The sequence below is a fragment of the Pogoniulus pusillus genome, chromosome 22 (genome assembly GCF_015220805.1).
Source record: "Pogoniulus pusillus isolate bPogPus1 chromosome 22, bPogPus1.pri, whole genome shotgun sequence".
Classification (NCBI taxonomy): Eukaryota; Metazoa; Chordata; class Aves; order Piciformes; family Lybiidae; genus Pogoniulus; species Pogoniulus pusillus.
In genome coordinates, this window is record NC_087285.1 from 6,140,832 (window position 1) to 6,160,164 (window position 19,333).

Consider the following 19,333-nt stretch of genomic DNA (forward strand, 5'->3'; position numbering starts at 1 on the left):
TGGGATATTTTAGGGAGAGAAATTAGATTATAGGCTGTGAAAAGGAAACAGTGGTGATGTCTGCTTCACTTATAGGCTTGGTGAGATGTATAAAAACAAGAACATGAAACATAGATAACACTGTTGCAGTGGCTCTGTTGCAGCTGGTATCTGCACTTTTCTCCCTAATCTGCTTTTTGTGTAACTAATCCATCTGCTTTCCAGCCTCCTTGGCCAATCCTCCAAACTCACCTTGCACATGAAGCCAGGTCTGGGATAAGGTAGAGGGGTGGAAAGGAGGTGGAAGGGTGGTTGGGAGCCCCTCCTGGGGACTCTGCATTCTGGGACGTGTATTGTGTTTCTGTATTACCTTTACCTTGTATATTGCTATATATATTGTAAATATCTGCTTGTATATTGTGCTAAGGTGTAAATATAAAGCTTCATTCCTGAGTTTCTACTTCAGTTGAGCCTACTCTGGGTGATTTCATAAGAATGGGGGGAGGGGCGAGTAACACCCAAACTGTCACATGGTTCAGCTAGGTGTTGGGAATGATGATTTTCTCAGGTAGAGTAACCTGTCAGAAAAAAACAAAACAAACCAAACAAAAACAAAAGCATGCAAATGTGTATTATTTACAGTAATTAGCTTGTATTTACTAGCCTCAGATGTATTCAGAAGCAACTGCACCAAGCCTTGTTTCATGTTTTCCCTTCACTGGTTAGGTGGCTTATCAGGGAAATACACTGGGAGCCCCAGGGCGGTCACTTGCTGAATCTGATTGCAGATATGGTAACTTACCTGCACAGCAACATTCACAGAGGCAGCCTACTTCTGTGATTGCTGCTGTTCTTTGTGTGTTTGTAGTAATTACTGGGAAAACACAAGCAGTCAAAATTATACTTCAAGCATTGGTGGGCAGTATGATCAAAAGCATGAAGTGTTTTGATGCAAAAAAAATTTTTGAGTTACTGGGAAAAAGAAACTGTCAGCCAGTGAAGGTGCTGGGAGGAGTGTATTTGTATTTGATTCTGTGCAGAAGCATGGAAGTCATTGGCTTTTGAGCTATGGAGGGACCCATCTCATTCTAGATGTCTGCTGGTTTTGTGGAGGACATTTCATTAGAAGTCCTGCCCAAGGAGTTCTGCATCTTTCCCTTGTGTAAAGCCAAATAAATGTATTCCCACTCAGGTGAACAGTACTTCAGTGCAAAATTCTGTGGCCTCTTGTAAAAGGAATTAAGGATCCCAACAGAGTTGCATCATAAATACCTTTTGACTCACATGAAGTCTATATGATTTAGACATAAAGAACAATTCAAGCTTTTCTTGAGGGATGGTGAGAATAATGGCACCTAAAATACTACATGCAACCCAAAACACAGTTACTTGATTTACCAGCCTATTCATCACAATGGTCATTTTCTTTATAATTCATATCTGATTTTTGAAGAATGAGAAGCTTCTGAATATCACCAATTCTGCACCTTGCTAGATGGTGTCATTGCGGGGGAAAAAAAGTTGGTTTAAAAATCTGATGTGAATTATGATTTGTTGGAGAGTGCTGTTTCTGGCTTGTGTGATTTAATGTGGTTAGCCTTTCAGAAAATGAAAGCTGTATTTTAATAGTTCAAAAACATGATATGTGATGTGTGGGACACATACAGTGTAATTATGAAATTAATGAGGGGTGGCTTAGCAATGTGATTGGTGAAGATCTGCTTCAGTAGCTCCTGTTAATGAACTGTCTATCTATGTCAATGCTAAGCCTGGAAGGGTTTATATACTGGATGGTTGGTTAGAATGAAGTGAGAATCTTCTCATGATCCCATAAATGAGCTCCATTTTGTGGAAGCTATACTTGGCTTCTAAAGTAACATGACTGAACATCTATCTATTAATTCCTCCTTGAACATTAAAACATGTCTAGCATTAACTTGTGGTAACGCAGTATTACACAAATAAAACAAGCCTTAATTGTGTCACAGACAACAGATCCATATTCTTGATCCAACCTGTGGTCACAAGAAGACAGTAGATAGTGATGCAGTGCAACTGTAGCTGTGTACTTAGGGATGAACAGAAAAAGAGCCAAGTATAGCAGTGCTCCAGCTATACCATACCCATATGGGTGTCACATCCAGCTACTATGTCTGACAAGGAATCAGTAATTCAATGGAAGATGTAACAAAGGCTGGTGAACCATTCTGAAATTACTTGACTACAGGAGAAGTTGACTCTAATTTCTTCCTAGCTCCAGTAGCTGATCATTCTGCTTCCTCATCTCACTTGCACTAATGCAACCCTATTGATCCCACTAACTCCAGGTTAGCTGTTAACAGCCGTTAGTGATGCAGCTTAAGTGTTTGATGTGCTATGGTTATAGCCACTGGTTATCATTTGCAGCTTCAAATCTCATTGATCAAGGTTCATTGTATGCCACAGGAAACGGAACCCAAATTAGAAATAGTGTAGCAGATTGCAGATGTATGGCAGCTTCAGGAAAATAAAGCCAAACAGATTTTACATGGAAATTAGTATGAAATGAAACTATAGTTTGTGAGCAGTCTTTAAGTCATTGTTTTGGTCTTGAATCCATATGTATCATTATATCCTCATTTTTGTTTCTGCAATGAAGATGCTAGAAATGTCTGTACTGTCAATACATTGCAGAAACTGTTGTGTGGAAAACAATCATCTGAGGGTTCTCTCACCTTTAGGGCACAGCTGGATCTTTCCCCACATTGAATAATGCAGTAAATCTATGTAGGTGTGTCAACCCATGACTTTAAATACTCCTAAGTATCAGCACTAAGTGATTAAAAAAACATAAATCAGCACCTTTAGGTTATATACTTTATAACTGCATTTAAATGCAATTGTTTTGTTAAGTGAAAGCCTAAGTAACAGAACTTATTTCTGTTGCCAAGTTTCAGTTTGATGGCAAATACTTAGATGTTTGATTTAAATGCTGAATTAGTGATGGAATTTGGCATTCTCATCTGAGGATATATTATTTGGAAGCAAAATCATATGGAAGTTGGACTGCAGAAAGCAATTTAATTACTTGTTAATAGCACTGCATGCAATATTATTCTTTGCCTACTGAAAGAGATGCATGTTACTCATCAAGTAATAAGCAGCAAGAATCTTAGTTACCACTGAGGAGAACAGTAGCCACTGGAAATCAAAGACTGTTGAATTTGCTTATCTTAGTTGATTTTTAACTGGAATAGTTTTCATTTCTGGATTCATTATCTATCAAAAATTACTGGTTTGTTCAGTTGCTCTGAGAACCAGTCTGAAAAATGTGGCTGTAGTCAAGTCCTTGGAAGTTATCAAATATTGACATTTAAAGGCAGCGTAACTGAAAATTAATGCAGCCTTTTTATTAAATTTTTCTACAGGGAAAAGGGATAAAGTAGTTGAAAGATTATTTTGTATTATGGATGCTCTGCTCCAAGCCAGAATTGAGAAGTGTTGGCAAAGCAGGCTGTGGGTGCTCCTGGTGCCAGTATGGCTTCCAGAACTGTAGTATTCTCCTTCTCCCTCTTCAGGGGTCCAGCTTCTGTTATCTTAGAAAGGCAAAACTTCTCCCACCCTTGTTGTATCTTGTCAGCAAGGATGTTAGATTCTTTCAGGGATACTTAATTCCTATAGAAACTACCAGAACAAAGTGTATGTATTGTTACAGGCAGGTAGTTCTTTGCATTTTGCGGAACCACAGAATTAACCAGGTTGGAAAAGACCTCTGAGGTCACTGAGTCCAACCCATCACTTAACCCTTCTAATTAACTGAACCATGGCACTAAGTGCCTCGTCCAGTCTCCTTTTAAACACCTCCGGGGATGGGGACTCCACCACCTTCCCAGGCAGCCTATTCCAACCCAAATCACTCCTGCTGTGTATGTGTTGGTAAGAAAGGCCACTTAAAGATTTCATTTTAAAAATGTTTAAATATGAACAGATTTGAAGAATATAGAAGTTTTTTGAGAAGAGAAAGATTTTACTGAAAAATACCTTTGAATGCAGTTTTCTCATCTGACTTTAGTTCACCCAACAGTGAAAATTTTTCTTCAGGAAAAAAAGAATTTCTTCATAGGATATGCTGTTGGCTTATGCTGCTTTACCCCAGTCCTCTTCTTAGGCTGCCAGTCTCCTATCTCAGTGTATCTTTTCCTTGCTACTTCCTTCATGCTTCCAAACCTGAGGCTGTGGTGTTCTCTTTTCTTCAACTCTCTCCTGTGCAGAACAAGGAAGCTGTGAAACTTGATTGCCCCATAGTAGAAAATATGCACATGTATGAATTGCAGGCAGAGTTCCCTATAAGTAGTTTGCTGACATAACTTGCTATCTAATTTTTCTTTTGAAGGTTTCCTTATCTTGTATCTGTGCTTCATCCTGTAGATGATATAATATTGTCTTGCTTCTGAGTACGTGAGCTAACCTCTTGCCTTTACAACAAAGGGATGAAAAGATTTATCACTGAAACAGTTGAGTATAAATGGCTGTAGCTCATCATTTTAATCATAGGTCAGGTCACAGATCTGCCATACTTTGGCAAGCCGTATGCTGCTTAAATCTAAGTACTTCCTCTATGAATTAATAAGTCTACTAGCTAATTCTTATGTATGAAGGGAAAAGTCTGTTAACGGTTTAACCCAATCACATTAATTGGTATCTTGAAATAGTGCTGGACATTTGACAACAACTGATTTGATTACTCTGATTTAATTAGTCTCAGGGAGAGTCAGACATTTTGAAACTTTCATAAAAATGCATCTTTAGCTTGTAGTCTTTCATGTATCATTTTTTTTCCTCCATATTTCCTTTGTTATTGTATCAGTGAACATTAAAGCAGTGATGTAACAGGGGTAGAAAATATGTTTTTCTCACAGACATCACTTCCTGGCAAAAGTAGGATGGTAACAGGGCAAAAGCCTTGATGTTGACTCTGGTCCTGACTAGACCTTCTTGGAGCTTGAGATATGATTAGGAAGAAATGCAGTGTAGGCATAGAGGTTAAGATATGCTGCTGGTGAGGCTGGGACAGCTGTCAGAACAGCTGTGTTGAGTGCTTGTAAGTTTTATTCTGCTTGATTCAAAGCATTTTAGAGAAGGCCTCCAGACACCAGTAATTTTCTGCAGGATCTCATGGGAAGCTTCCAAGTGAGTGACAAGGGATCTTCCAAACTCGCAGTCACATGATTCAAAGATGCTTGTGCAGGTTTGGGAGTTTCACACACACAGAGCTAGGAATTCACCCAAACTAACTCAGCCAGCTGGAAGTTAAGGAATGAAGCTGTATTTATAACTTAGCAATTTACAAGCATCTATATGCAATTTTGATGGTTTGGGAGTTACCTGCCCCCCCCCCCCCCCCCCCCCCCCCCTATTGAAATAACCCAGACTAGACTCAGCCAGCTGGAAGTTAACAAATGAAACTTTATATTCACAGCTTATCACAACATACAAGCAGATATTTACAATATATCACAAATATGTAAAGTTACATACAGAAATATAATACAGAAACAACACTGTTCCAGAGTCTACCCCAGAGAGTACCTTATGTGCAAGGTGAGTTTGGAAGATTGGCAAGAAGCAGAAAGATTAGTTACACAGAAGCAGCCCAGGTTGAAACACAGGCACCAGCAGACACACACACAGTCTTATCTACATTTTTGTTCTTGTTTTCATACGTCTCAGCAAGCCCATGAGGGAAGTAGACATCACTCTTGTTTCCTTTTCACAGCCTGCAATCTAATTTTTCTTATTAAATTATTCCAATTGGCCTCAGACTAGCACAACACATACAGATATTTAGAGCTATATACAGTAATATACAAGTGAAAAGTAATACAGAAATACAAAACCCCTCCCAGCAGCCGGACTGTTCAAGATGGGCTCCCAAACAACTTTCCACCCCCTCTCTCATCTTGGAATCCCCTTTACATGCAGGGTGAGGTGGGAAAGGTCGGCAAGGAGGAGTTAGAAGAAGGATTAGTTTGGTTGCGCAGATCCAGGCAGAGGAGTTAATATGACAAGCAAGCAGACACCGACTGAATTTAATCTTTGTTTGTGTCCTTGTTTTTATGTGTCTCAGCAGAACAAATGGGCAATATAGAGGTTACTATTGTTTTCATTTCACAGCCAAAGATCTAATTTCTCTCATTAAAATATTCTAATTTGCCCTTAACAAGCACAATGAACACTTAAAACATTACTTCAAAACTGAATTTTGAAAGGTCAATATGAGTGTCGGGCATCAGTTTCAAAAGTAGTTGTAAGTCTCTGCTGTAAACAACCTCTCTTTCTCAAGCAGAAAAAAATCCTACATTTTAAGGCTACTCTGAGACTTAAATTAGCTATGCTAAATGTGGACCTCACTCAAAGATGACACCATATCAGGATTTTAGAATTCTGTCTGATCTAGTAAGTAGGCATTTTACCATTTGCATTAAGCTACACCAGTTAGAACAACTGAGGTAGGAGATGGAACTCAGTTCCTGAGATGCTGGAAAAGTTCTATTCTGCTATTACAGTTTCCCAGAAAGTGGCTTAAATTGCTACTAGACATTTTTCCCATTGTGTAGGCTTTCCTAGGAGTTCCATCTTACTGCTTGTACAAGAGGTTTTGTCACGGCCTGGGGATCTGCCTGGATTCATACATGACTTAGTTACCTGGTATTGTTGCAGATGTTGACGCAGTCGCTTCCTGAGAGCTAAGATGGCACAGGTCTGGTTCTAGAATAAGAGAACAGAGTATGCAACATTGTCCTTTTTTCTGGCCTATTGCATCGATGAAGTAGCGTCATTTCAACCTCTATTTAGAATTTAGCTATACTGTGGCCTTTAGGGATTCCCTGAGGAATTCTTGCTCTTACAACATTTCATTGCAGATACTACTCCAGTTAGCCTGTCTGTGGCACAAATGTGCCTTTTTATAATCATGATAGCTTGCTTTGCCTGTTTAGTTGTAGCTGTAGTGATGTCCCTGACTTAAAAATTGATGACTTGGTGAAGAAAAAAAGTTGTGTAACAAAACCACTACCTTGTTACAATTCAGTTCAAACTGTTAATGATACAGGGAGTCCAATTCAACATAATGTTCAAGACTAATTTCACATGTACTTAAGCCTTGGCATAAAATGAGGCGTATGCTTAAATGCTTTCCTTAATTAAAGTTTTATGTTAAGACTTAAAAAATACTTTTATTACTGTTCCTTAGGGGTTTAGGTGCTTTTTCCCTCCTCTTTTTTATTTTTTTTCCAATTTGGCACAGTTAGGTCAAAATACTGCAAATGGTGTAAAACTGACAGAGATGGGGACATCAGGCTGGCAAGCACACATTCATTAAAAACAGATTAGCTGAAAACAGGCTCTGATAATCCTGTAATGAAGACTTGATACATAAACTCATGGAAATGCTAAGCATGTGCTGCAAATAAACAGATGATTAATCTTCTTTATTCCAATATGTGTACCTTAGTGAGAAATTATATTTTTCCTAAAAGATCATTTTCTTATTATCTTAAGATTGCACCTTCTTTGCAGCTGCATGATGTGTTGGAAATGAGCAAATAATTAATAGTGCGAAGGTAGAGTTGGTCCCTTTAGAGCAAGAGAACTTCACAGCACTGTCTCAGGTCTGTTAGCAAATGCTGCAGCAGTTGGCAGATATTGAACCTGAGGGACGAGGCACTCCTTTAGCCCCCTTTATTCCTAAAGTCTTGCTGGAAGAATAATGGCAACTCATGGGATGAGTGGAAATCTACATACAACAAAGACTGATACCTTATACCACAATGGGAATTTTTAGCTTCCTTTCTAATAAATTTGATAGAGTTTTCTCAAGAAGCATCTGAGGGGAAATGAAAAGGAGGAGTGTTTTGTATGGGAGATTTGAAAAGATTCATTACTAGGGATTATGCTTAATAAAATGCATCCTGAGTGTGAAGCCATGTGATTGGTGTGCTTAATACATACAAATTAAATCATCTTATGGAAATTTTAAAAAAGAGAAAGAAAAAAAATAATTAAACATCAGAACCAAGAGATGTTGGCTTATTAATACACTGTAACCCTATTTAGAGAATTCCAATTTACTGAACACAGATGTTGCCAGTAAAATAATTAGAGGGGGGGAAAAATCAACATCCAGCAGAATATCAAATGTATTAAATATCAAAGTTTAATAAAGATTTCCAACCTTATTAAAAGTTAGGTAAAAGGATTAGTGAAGGAAATGTTGGACATTATAATGGTATTTCATGTAGCTGAAGTCTGGAGAATGAAATTCCAGGATCAGTGCTCTGAAAATACATATCAAGAAACAGAAAACATTGTTCTTCAGCTGTAATGTATTCATATGTTTGACTTCTACTTTTTTAAAAAGAAGGTCTCATTAATGATCTTGTCAGTGGGAACCCTAGAAAATCACATTGGCACAAGCAAAATGTTAAAGACCAGTAGTGAATGTGACCAGTAGAATGCATGGTAAGAAGGAAACTGTTAGGTATGCCCCATCAAGGGCACACTCACTGCCGGATTGCACACTTAATCTGGTGGATCTGTCATGATAAATTTAGCAGCCGTTATTTCTGAAGGTGTTCTTGATAAAACACTATGTTAGGAAATAGTTGTCATATATTTGGGAAGCTAACTTTGTGCCTTAAGCTTATCTGAATTTCTGGTGTACTATACTGCCTTTTGACCGCTAATGTCTCACTGGTCGCACATCTTGTGTCATGGATAAGGCTCTTTCAGTCAGTCTGGTAAAATGAGAATATGAAGTGTAGCAAAAGAACAGAGAGTAAGAAAGTGCCTGTGAGGTCTCTCCCAATCAGATGTTTCCTGTGATTCTGTGGAGAAGAGAGATCTGAAGAATAAAATGATATGCTACAGAAGGACAAAGGACGTAGTGTATGTTAAGTGATGCAAAGCATCTTCTGAGCAGTTTTATCTACTTTTGTAAAATTTTTTTTTCAAGATGTTGTCTTGAAGAACACTGTGACTTTTAGAGTGAATCTAGCACTAAATACAGAAGTTTGCCATTTAAATTCCATAGCCTTTCTAACTTGTCAGCCTTCCGAAGCTTTGATCAGCAATTACCAATACATAAAGCTGATTTTCCCCCCTTTAATAGGATGAATGATATAAAAAAGTTCCTTGGGGAGATAGTTACTAAAATTTGAGGCCATAGCAGCAGAACTCACATAGAAAGAATTAATTTAGACTGAGTCAGGACAGCACCGTGGTATGAACTGTGCAACTTGGCAAAACTGTATGGATGGGAAAAGGTAGCAATGACTGCAAGAAACTGGCCCTGAAACAGCACCGTCAGCTCTGAGAAGTCCCCAGACAGAGGTTTAGTAAAATGAAAATATGTTGCTGGCAGGAATGCTCATCAAATTGGAATTAAAGTGCATTGTTATAAGAATAGGAAATGAGCTTCTGAAAGAAGCACTGCTGGAGTTTTATCCCTGTGCTGTGCTGTTTACTTCAAATGAAGTTCCAGAGCCTGTCCAGATGCCAACTCTATTATTTTCTTACCACTTGACATAGTGGCATTTTTGATAAAATGTCTCATACCCATTTCCAAACACTTGCTCTTAAACCACTGTTTCCATCCATGTTTCCCAAACCCATCTCCTCATTCTTTGCCTTGGGAACAACAACATTGTAAGCAAATAATGATGAGATTGAGAAAAGTATTTAGAGGGTTTTTTAGGCTTGATTTTTTTGGTTTTTCTTTGGAAAAGAAGCCTCACACTGTACAGCAAAAGTTTGAATTGCAAACTTATGTTAATATCATTTTTTCTGCATGCCATTAGCAGATTTGTACCAGAAGATAAACAACATGCATCTCCACTTGATATATTATAAGGATTGTTCATGTATTTAAAGGTGGAATTATTTGCTTCCTCATTATTGTTACAATTAATAGCATTTACATTATGAGCAGAAAATTTAATACTAGAAGACAATGGAACTCTGAAAGCACATTAAGAAGATTGACTGACTCAGGATATTTCCTGTACTCATTAGAGTTCTTGATGTAACTGTTAGGAAAGCTGAATGGGCTGCATAACTAACTAAATAAATGCCTAAGTTATGGAGACATTGAATTATCACTTCACACTTGTATGTCTAGCTGGGCATGAAGCAGAACCCTGAAGTTGTGAGAAGGAATTGATAATTTGCATACCCAAGCTAGGTAGCCTGATTTTCTTGAAATATTCCTAAAGGATTCTGTCCACTTTACATTTTCTGAACTGGGTTCTTTGCATTGCAGTAAAAGCAAATGACTAGTCTGAAAATCAGGCTTCTGATCTGCAGTTGTATGTTGGCCCCAATAATTTTAATACCCTAAATGCCCACCAACATTTTCACAGATGAGGTTAGTATAAGATTTTAACACACAATTTGTAATTTCTTTGGTGTACAGGAGGACAAGCAGAGCTTGATTTGCACCTAGTATGGTCCCACTGCAGATGATGAAGCAGTTGTAACTGCTTTACTCTCCCTCTTTCTCTAGAGTTTCTGCAACCTCTGGCATCTGACAATGCTGACAGGACGCAAAGCTGATTTTCTCACCACTGTAATGCAGTTATTTTGCTACATTCCCTCTGCCAAAGTGGGGAAGGAGTAGCATGTATCAGCTTGAAATTGTCCTCTCTCTGCTAGGAACAATGATTTCTGCATGTGTATGTAGAATCATAGAATCAGTCAGGGTGGGAAGGGACCACAAAGATCATCTAGTTCCAATCCCCCTGCCCTGGGCAGGGACACCCTACCTTAGATCATATGTAAATATACACTACCTATTTCTCCTCTCCAATATACAAGATCTGCAGCAAAAAGGCAAATGTCTGCCTGTTTTTAAAGGCTGACAATGACTGTTCAGGGTCATACTCCAAACTAGCAAAATTAACATTTCTCTTTCTCTGATTGCCTCGTTGATTCTTGAAGTTAAGATTGCTGAATTTGCTAATATGATGTTCACAGAGTCACAGAATTTTCAGGGCTGGAAGGAACCTCAAGGATTATCTAATTCCAGCACCCCTGCCATGGGCAGGGAGATCTCACATTAGATCAGGTTACTCAGAGCCCGAGCCCCATTCAGTCTGGTCTTAAAGACCTCCAGGGATTGGGCTTACACTACCTCCCTGAACAACCTATTCAGTATCTCACCACCGTCGTGGAACTTCTTCCTAGCATCCAGTCTGAATCTAACCACTTCCATTTTCTGCCTTTTCAAAGGCTGGTTCTGTAGTGTTGCCTGAAACAGACAAATGAGATAAATGCAGTCTGGTACTGCAAGTTACTGGATTTTTCTTTCAAGGTTTCCTAATTCCTGTTGTGGTTTTCCCTTTTCACAGTCTTTATGAAATGTTCATCTTTACTTGGAACTTTTCTGAGAGACTTGTCAGGGGAGTGGGACTGAACTCCAGAATAACAGCCCTTCCTTCTTTACCATCTCTCTGGTCAGTGAGTCATTTGTCTGCAAAAGAAGCCAAATACCTTCAGCTCATGGAATGAAGCAGGTTCAAGTCCTTCTTGTCAGAGTAACTTTCAGAAGTAGTGTTTGGAGGGAGTTATTGTTTAATGATGTAATGGAAGTGGGAAAGACAGGTTACACTGTGCTAGTGCATGGCATGCACTTTATGCACATGGTGGTGAAATTTTTCAATGTCTGGACAACAATGGAACTAAAAGACATTATTTCACAGGAGTAAGAGAAATGCTATTTTAACAAATGAATTTTTCTTAAAGAAAAATATTTTGTAGAGAAAGAATTGAACCAGTTGTCAGTAAGGATTTACAGAGTACTTAAAAATGATTTTTTTTTACTCTCATTAGGCACTGCCCATATATCGAGCTCTAAAAAAGTGGCAAAAAATGATGACATTCTTCTCAAAATTGCTGCCTCAGCTCTAGTGAGACATTATATTTTAGCTGATAAGAGCTAGGAATAGTATTTTGCATAAATATTCCACAATATTGAGCAGATTTTGTGTCTATAATTAGAGCTTTGATTTACTCACAGACAGAATTAATTAGGGTGCAATAGTTGTACTATAATTCCGCTATTATAACTGAAGTTCATTTCCTCTTCCCCTTGTCAAAAACAAAGGTATACAAATATTTCTTTAACCTTTCTTCAAACACTGTAAAAATAATCTGTATAGAGCACATGTTCTGCTGTTCAAACTTAATTTTATACTTTATTTTTTATAAGGTCTATTCTGAGGCTTATAAAACTCTTGAATGAGGGAAGATGTGGAAAGGAAGTGCCTCTCTAGATAGAAACACATGTGAATGAAACACAGTAAATCCTGTGGTTCTGCTCTGCCACTTGCCTGCATCAGAGTCCTGGGAGAAGGAACATGTCTCCCCTAACATCTTTCTCCCAAGTTCATTCCTGCAGTATGCAGCAGATTTTGCTTATTGTTCTGTTCGAAAATGGGACTTGATCAGCATGACAGCTAAGGTAAAAGAACTAAGTATGGGAATGAGAAGTACTGAAAATCATCCAATCTGTTCTTTCATCCATACTCTTGTGCTGACTTGCTGTCGGTTTAAAGGCATCATGAGATCTTAGATGATAGTATTCCTTAGTACGTTGTGTACCCTGTACAACCACAGGGCAGTGATGAGATTTCGTAACTATAAAAATAAAGAAGTCTATGACCCACCTTGAAATGGTGGTAGATCAAAGGTAGATTGTAGCAGCAATTCTCAGAGGCTTTGAAATATCTTTTCAAGGTCCTTTCTACAGATGACAGATCTTGTCTCCAAAGAGAGTTAGGGAGACAGAAGTGCAGGCTGGCCTGGGAGCAAGAAGAGGGGAAGAGGGAAAAAATTCATGTACACTGCTGCAACAAAAATTGGGGTGTGGATTTGAACCACCTCTTAGCTCCAGAGATTCATTTAATCAAGCTATTATATGTTACAATAAAACTGAGCTGCTGAAGGAATGGAAGGCTGGAGTGCAACTTGTATTGTAGCCTGCCCTATGGATTACCACCATGATCTAACAGAGGCCAGATAAGGGGTGTGAGTGGCACATTCTATTCTCATTTGTATGAGGTGCCAAGAACTTTTCTTTCACATGAACACCAGCTGTACTAATTGTGTGATGATGAGAACAGCAGTTGGCCCCATTATTGGGTCCTTTTGCCCAAAGAGCATGTCTTTCCAAGACATTACCTGGGCAGGCCAGAGAGAGCAATCCAGGTGTTAACAATTCTCCTGGTGGAATGCATCTCCATCTCTCTGATTATCCCAGCCCCAGAGGATGCACTTGTACAAGTGATTGACATGGAAGTAAGATACAGTTACTGCCTTGTGTAATACAAATTGAGTTACCTTAGACATCTAGGTAAAAGTGTTGTCATCTTGATAACTTGGGGGGGGGGGAGTTACCCCAAATTCGCCTCCTGAACCTATTTAACTTTCTTACATTTGCAGGTAAGTATTTTCAGTTGCCTTTGTTAGATCCTTCTCCAAAATGAATAAAAAAAAAAAAGAAGTAACTTTTTCATTCCTCATTTTTGCTACAAACACTAGGTCCCTGAAACGAAAAGCAAAGACTGTAATTGTATTTAGGAAATCAAATTTGTGTTTGGCTGACCATCAGGTCATCTTTGGAGATGAACAATGTGATGCATTTTAATGGGGTGATAAATTGATATATTAGTAGCTAGATGATCCTCATTCGTGTCAAGACCAGCTTGCTCAGCAGATGACCTATTCTCAGAAGCTGATCTCATAAAAATACACACCAAATGTGCACATGTTTCTGTTCTTGTCTGGCATAATGAATTAGCTTGTGAGTAATTTTTTTTTCTGTGCAGTGTTTGCATACATAACATGTGCATGTTTTCTTTCAAGGCATGCAGTGGTACAAACTTGTAAAAATCTACCCTGAATGTGTGGCCTCTTTTCTAGTCTCTTTTTGTACATTTTTAACGTTGATGTTTGAAGTGGAGACCCAGAAATACTAGGTCAGCTGTTGCTTGAAATGGTAATCAACCTTCTACTATTTAGCACTGCAGTTTTCCTTGGGGCAAGATTGTGCTGAGGCAGTGCTCAGTGCTGAAAAGCTAGAGGCAAATGATCATTGAACATTTTGTTTCTTTCAGCCCACTTCCCTTTTTTGTTTAGCTGGAAAAGGCATAAGCTAAACTGGCAAGTTGTGCCCATTGCTTGGGTTGAAGCACCAGGTAGCAGTGACTACCAGGAGGCATGCAGCTCCTGGATATCATTTTGTCAAGAGCTTGCCTTTTCAAGCTGCTTCAGCAGCCACATGGCCTCTGCTCCAGAAAACCCCACTGAGGAAAACCATGCTAGCAGAAGGCTGAAGGGGATACAAATCAACCTTTCAGACTTAGAAAGAGAACTGTATATACCAATGAGAAGTGCTTCCATGTGACTAAATATCCATTAACTGATACCTTTGCAGGCTGCATCCTTGTCTGCTGGTGGTGGATCCCATAGCTCAGTCTCCCAGTGGAAATGATTCATGGAGTACGATATTAGAAAATTGCTTTGAGTCACAAGTCAGACAGTTTGATTTTAATAGAAAAATCATGAGAAAATATTTGAGTTATGATTGTGCTGGGCTTTTCAGAATGCATGAGTGCAGTTTCTATTCTTCACATTTAATTCAGCTTTGGAGAGCAGAGACCGGTGTGAGAAATACAAACGTGATTTACTGGTTGCTTCAGAACAGTGATGAAAATGCAAGCAATGTACTGGTGATGTATTAGAAGAAGAGATTCAGTCATAAATTATAAAGAACACACCCGAAGGTGACACAGACTCCAGTTGTAGCTCAGATATTTGATGATCTTATGAAAACTGTTTATGTTTAAGAATGGGTATGAAATTATACTTCTAAAACGTAATTAGCAATATGTCCTTGTGGGTTTACAATTTATCTCTTAAATGTGAATTCATTGCTGAAGGAATGCATCAGATTGACAGCAGTTATCAGTACAGCTTCCTGGTACTGTCCTGACACTTTATATTTGGACTAGGGAAGAAGTCTGAAAGTCAGTTATTTGCCACTCTAGTTACTGCTGTTCTGGTTAGAGGGAGTAATCAAACATACAGAGCCATAATTGACGGCAATCTCAGCTTTCGTGGCAGACTCTGAAGGGTCTTCTGAGATGGTTTGTTTTTTTTTGTCAATGTTTGCATCTACACAGAAGTGTAGTTGAGTTGTGTCTGTACACTGTAATCACGAATCCTGAATTTCAAATCTGAGAGTCGAAAACATAGTTGCTAGGCTTGCTCGTGTCAGCTGTACCATACTCAGCCTTTGCTGTGACACCTGAGAGGTCATGTAAAAATATGCAGCTAGGTCCAATGTCCCCTCTAAGCAGTGTATTGGTTTTGTGCAGGCTTTCTGGGAGGTTAGGCTTTAGGATTTGCACAATGAAATCTTACACAGATACATCAGACTCAAACCGCTTCCATTATAACATTTTCCTTAGCTGCAGGACAAACATCTGGGGTTTTTTGTATGACCAACTGTCTGGAACTTATCTTTTTTTCCAAGCAGTAAATCTTGAGAAGCATTTTTCTTTTTATGTTCAGTGATTCCCAAGTAGGAAGTTCTCATCCCTGCAGAGTCCAGGGGCTTGGAAGAAGTCGAGAAAGACAAAATTCTTTATGGAATACCCATTCTTGTCACCTTTTCCCACTTTTACATTATTTCAGAGTCATAGAATCAGTCAGGGTTGGAAGGGACCACAAGGCTCATCTAGTTCCAACCCCCCTGTCATGGGCAGGGACACACTACCCTAGATCAGGCTGACCAGAATGCCAGCACTTGCATGCATTTGCTCAAAACTGGAAGACTAGAACCTGTTTTTTTTTTATGTCCCACATGTCTGATCATTTGAGAGGCAAAGAGCACCTTTTGTTCTCTACTACTTGTGTGTTCCAAAGTAGCTCAATTAAGGTCTAAGAATCAAACTTTAGTGAGAAGATGCAGAGATTGTAAGATGTTATACAGCAGGTAGGAATGAAATATTCATGCTCATAAGGGAGAGGTGGTAGAAAATGTTTTTCAGGAATCAAACCATTAGCATGTCCGCTAAAATGGATCAGAAATTTAAGCTTGTTTTAGGGTTTGCCAAAACTCTGTTTTAGCCCCTGGAAAACAATTCTCTGAAGTAGTAAGCCAAGTCTCTCAATTTAAAAATTTGGGCTGTCCATCATCATGTTGTAAAAGGAGGAAATGAATTTATTACAAATGTACTTGAGAGATCATATACTTTGTTCATATATTCTCATGCATGTGTAGATGTGTGCATATATGCAGTTACATAGCAGATTCTGCACTTTCCTTGCCCTTAAAACAACCAGATGAATGCTGCTGCTGTTGTTGGTAGGGGTTGTGGACTTTACAGTGCTAGTAAATGAACTACAATAAGGTTAGTATCAAAAAATAGCATGAAAAAGCAAAAGCTCAATGCTAGTTCTTAAATCTAGACTCACATTTTTGTGCTGTGCAGCACTAAATACTTGTGAAGTATTTAGTCATTCAGACAAAATTCACACATGAATATTAATGAGAACATGATATCCTCACTGCTGCAAGTGTTTGGGCTATGAAACTGTTTTATACCAAATATTTAATGGCTAATCATTCATCATTTCTTCGTGATGGTTCACAGTGTGTCTAGGTGGCAAATTAATTCTGTAGTGGTTGGTATGATGTCAAGGAAACAAAGTTCTTTATATCCTCCAAGGTATCCAGAGCATGGTCCAACATTTCTATTGTAGTATGTACTTGGTGGTGGCAGGTCCAGTCAATTTTTTGTGATCTGTAATTCCTGAACAGTTAGAATTATCTATCAGCTCACCAAAAAGATGTATAATTGGAGTGCATCTAGCAGAAACCTGATGGTGGCCAAGGTTCCAATAACAGATTGAATTTGAGCTGGAGTGAAATTTCCTGAACTACCTTTTTTGATCTGTGTAAGCTTGTTAGAAGACAAAAACGCAGGCTGCTAATGCTCAGAAGACCATAAGCTTTTCTCAGCTTAATTCACGGTGAGCTGGTTGGCATAAACCTAACTTTTCATGACTTACTGTAATAATGAGGATACTGTGTAGGTTTCTTTTAAACACAATTCTCTGCAGCGTTCAGTAAGACCTGATATGTTTGTGAGCTTTTCCTGGAGCAGAGCTTCCATACTTTTAGACTGAAGTACTGTGGGAGGGACAGTTTGGATTGTAACCTTGCAAACAGGTTTAATTGGCACCTGGTTTTGCTGTAGTTTGGTAATTATGTTTTTTTGCAGTATAAAACTCACATGCATGCTGTATTTCAGGATTTGAGGCCACAAATATGTTTTGCAGTTATATCATTATTAATACACTTTTTTTTTTTTTTTTTTTTCTCCAGACCTGAAATGAGATTTTTGGGAGAATGATTTCTAAGACTTTAGTATGTCAGGATAAAATTGCCCCAGTTTTCAAAGCAGCTGCTTTTAGACCTTTTAGGGTACTGGGTTTCAAAGATGAGTGCCCCTTGTATGCTTAGTTGCATGTTATATTTTCAGCACCTGTGAACACATTTGTATTGGAAAGGTTCTAATAGGTCTGATGAGAGAAACAGTGAGGAGAACTGTGCTGGACCTCAAGGACGTTCCATTTCTCAAGTTTGTGAACTTCACTGCTGAAGTGTACATGCATGAAAGAGAAAGTATCACCATAAATATACTGCAGAAATTCACACTGTAAATCTTACCCTGATGGAAGAAGGGTGGCAATTTCTTCAAATCTGTTCCAGCCAGACTTTTATGTTGCTGCTATGCTTATGAAATCTGCAGTCTCTACTTTTCCTCAAATTAATCACCTTGCAGTTAAAATCCCTCATCAAGATTGCATGCCAAAAAGGGCAATAAAAATAACAATAAAAAACTCCAGCAACAAACAAACAAACCCGAGGAGACTGCAGCAAACCATTAAAACTGAGACAATTCCAAATAAATCTTAAAGCTTTCTCTGTACCCAGTCAGAATGAAGAAACTTATTTTCTTGCCAGCTATTTTTGTGGCTTATTCAGTATTGCATCCAACTACCTTATTGATGTCAGTTATGTGCCTTCTGAGTTTTCCTAATTCATTGTGAGGTATATAGCAACTTGCCAGAGGAGTCTCTGACAAGAGTGTGTTGAACCTCTGTCAGCCACCACCTCACCTTAACATAGTGACATCTGCAGAATAAACAGGGTACTAGATGTGTGCATGTCTTTGGAGAACATGAACTTCAGATTGGATTTTGGTGATAGGAGTTGCATTTATTTAATGGCTTCAGCCTTATTACTCTAATTTGGATTGACATAGCAGTGTTATATTTCTCAAGAAGTTACTTCAGTGCTGCAACACCACATCAGGCACCTGATCCATAGCTATAACCTGTCAGGACAGCACATACAGTGATGGGACTGGCAGCAGACTCATGCCTTCAGGAGAGATAGGACGATTTATAAAGGATCTCAGCTGGTACCAGTTATGTGTGTTTGGACAAGGGAATTCTCCCTTAAATGTGTTAAATTAAAGGGTGTCAATTAAATCAGAGTATAGTTTGGTGTCAGAAGTATTAGGAGAGAGCCTCTACTCTGAGTTCACTTTGCTGCTTCTGGGCCGTGCTCTTCTGCTACAAATCCTTCTGCAGGGCTGTGTATGTGCTGTCAAGGACCATACAGGGACATGCATGTGTGCTGCCTAAGGCTTCTGTTTGCAAATGAATTCACAACTACAGGCTTTGTATTTGACACATGGTCACCAACTTGAGACACTGCCTTTAAAAAGTGGTCTCTGTGGTAGAATTTTCTTTCATTTCCATTTACAGAATCAAAATTAAGGAACTGAAAATCCTGGTAGACATTAATGTAAGGTGCCTCTGTTTGAAATAAAGAAATAACAACAAAGACCTAACTCCCCTGCAGAAGAGTAAAGCTTCACTGAACTTGGTAGAGGAATGGACAAAGCTGCCCTTAGTACTGTGTGGAATGCCTTTCCCTGGATGTTCTACTTATAAATAAGAAAATAAGGTTCCTGCTTACAGTAAAAGTAAACAGCATGTAAATAAAGAATGAAAGAAGGAGGCAGGAATGATCAAATGAGTAAAGCAGAATGTAACAGGCACTTTGCAGGTCACACTCCTTAGGCTGTTGAACACTCCCACGAGAAAGGATTTATGTGCTTTCTCGAGGAAAGATATTTCATGAAGCACCCTAATATGGTGCTGAAAAGTGTTTCACATAAATTAGGATTGGAATTTGGGCCCAGGTGACTCAGCAGGAGGAAATTTAGCAGCTTAGAAT

The 19,333-nt window shown here is 38.7% G+C and overlaps 1 protein-coding gene across 25 annotated transcripts in view; it reads left to right on the forward strand.

Moving 5' to 3' along the window:
* Positions 1–19,333, forward strand: part of TENM2 (teneurin transmembrane protein 2) — a 1,869,083-nt gene that overhangs the window by 258,999 nt on the left and 1,590,751 nt on the right. The gene's annotated exons all lie outside the window — the stretch shown is intronic.